The sequence below is a fragment of the Fulmarus glacialis genome, unplaced genomic scaffold, assembly GCF_000690835.1.
Source record: "Fulmarus glacialis isolate BGI_N327 unplaced genomic scaffold, ASM69083v1 scaffold1078, whole genome shotgun sequence".
Lineage (NCBI taxonomy): Eukaryota > Metazoa > Chordata > Aves > Procellariiformes > Procellariidae > Fulmarus > Fulmarus glacialis.
In genome coordinates this window covers 16,549-18,957 of record NW_009226133.1, presented here as the reverse complement: position 1 = coordinate 18,957, position 2,409 = coordinate 16,549, and the positions used below count along the sequence as shown (strand labels likewise).

General features: G+C 41.2%; 1 protein-coding gene across 1 annotated transcript in view; it reads left to right on the top strand.

Moving 5' to 3' along the window:
• TMEFF1 (transmembrane protein with EGF-like and two follistatin-like domains 1) overlaps positions 1-2,409 on the top strand; it is a gene marked incomplete at its 5' end in the record, with an annotated part of 50,499 nt that overhangs the window by 39,863 nt on the left and 8,227 nt on the right. The window lies entirely within an intron of this gene.

The window sequence follows — 2,409 nt, the reverse complement described above, 5'->3', positions numbered from 1 at the left end:
TTAAAAAGCCATTCAGTGCCAAAAAACTCCGTATATTTTTCTTTTTTCACAAATTGTCTTATTTTCACTCCATATAATGTACCAGTTGGAATGATCTAATGTCAATTTTCACTCACGTTAGGAAGGCATAAAAGGCACCAAATGGAATATACATCTTCTTATGTGATGTAATGAAACACCACTTTTGGTTCCTATTCAGAAGAAGTTACAGCCTTTTATTCATTGCATATAAATTGCCCTTGAAATCTAGTTAGTGAAAAAAACATTGTATATAATAATTATTATTATTAAGGTGTATAGCATGTGCAGTCTCAAGTTCACCAAATGATGTGCACGGAGGGAGTATACCTTGTGCAAAAAAATTGTTTTGAAATTTTTTTTATGCAGTAGTCAGGTCTTTTAGATAGTGAGAGCCTGAAGTGAACTACTTTGAATTATTTTTTCTTCCAGGATAAAAGAACAGCCCACATTTCTGCCTGTTTGCCTTTACTTTAAATTCCTGCGAGTTATTCTTGTTAAACCCTATTCTCTGAATGTATAATAGCTTCCAGTCTCTAGAACCATGGTGGTCTCCCTCTCCTGCAGTGCAAGTGTCTACCTAAAGTTACATTCAGCTGGCTTGCTGGTTTTATTGTTCCAAGCTGGGCATCAGGGTTTCAGTTTTTGTGTATGCCTCTTCCTTCCGGTGAAGTATCTGAACTCTTATATCCAATAACTCTATCAAGGCTCCTACACCAGTTAAATCTTTCACTTGGAAGCTCTGAAGCAGACTAGCAGGCCTCTCAGATTAAAAATGGATTCCCGTCAATAGGTAGGTAAATATCTATTTTACACGAGGAATCACCTCCTGCATTTAACAACATCTCTTTGCTTAATACAAGTTTTGCCTCTGACTTGGGTGGCCCTGGCTACCTGGCCACCTTTCAGGGGAAGCGTCTTTCACTGGACCTCACATTCTGTATTAGTACATACATTAAAACCAGACATGGCACAGCTATCTGAACAGACTAATATGATTGTATGGAGCTTATTACTAGCCTTTGATTGGGACCAGATGTGACAGTAATTAACTGCTTGGAGGAGGAGGGAGGCAACAGTTCTGGGATGAGCCATCCCCACTTTTCTCCTCTTAGACATGCCACAACATAGTCTATTCCATCAGGGCAGTGGTGGACATATTGTCAGTACTAGGCAATGTTCTTCCTCTGTATCAAGTCTTCTGTATCTTTGAAGCATAGCCTGAGTCAACAGGCTTCCTTATATCTAAAACCTCTAATAGTTAGATTTTTTTTTTCCCCTGGAACAAATTAGAAAACATTCCAGAAAATGTTCAGGGAAAACCTAAAACAGCAGCATGCCTTTTTTTTCTTGTATAAATACATTCTCTTTCTTGCTGGTGTTATTTCAAATATCTGCAATTGTATAAGAGATTTCTTCTTCACAGTCCCTTTTTGCTTTGCACCTGCAGTTCATTACAATCTTGTATTTGTGACACTATAGTCTATTGCCATGGAAATGAACATAATTCCACAATTACACTCACATCTTTAGATCCCTGCTCTTTAGAGAAGTTCATTATGAAATACCAACTTCTGTATTTAGGACTTTTTTACAGAACAATTTTGGGGAAAGAATGGTTGAAAATATACATGGCTTTAGATGGTTGTAGTAATGTGACAGAAGATGGAAGATGGGGCAGAAGGGATTGCCTTCCTCTGCTGGGCTGACCTGGCCAGCAACTAAGCGCCCACCGGCCACTCGCTCAACCCAGCCATCCCCCCAGCAGGATGAGGGAGAGAATCAGAAAAGCAAACACATGAAAAACTCATTGGTCAAGATAAAGGCAGTTTAAGAAGTGAAGGGAATAAAAAGAGAAAAAAAAGAAGCGACACAAAAGGCATCACTCACAACATCCCCCCAGCAGATTGATGCCCAGACAGTCTCCGAGCAACGGCGGCCTTGGAAAGACCAAAACCCCAGTTTTTATTGCTGAGGATGGTGTCGTATGGTATGGAATACCCCTTTGGTCAGTCAGGGTCAGCTGTCCTGGCTGTCTCCTCCCAGGCTTTTGCCCACCTGTCCTGGTTTCGGCTGGGAGAGGGTTAAATTTCTTGCTAGTGCTGTGTTTTGGATTTAGTATGAGAATAATATTGATAACACACTGATGTTTTCAGTTGTTGCTAAGTACCCTGCTAGTCCAAGGACAGCTCCCATGCCTACTGACTGAGCTAGGTACACGAGATGGGAGGGAACATAATCAAGACAGCCAGCCCAGCTGGCCAATGGGGTATTCCATACCATGTGATGTCATGCTCAGTATATGAATGGTAGGCGTGATCCAGGAAGTACCGATCGCTACCTGGTTATCGGTCAGCGCGGGTGGTGAGCAATTGCATTGTGCATCACTCA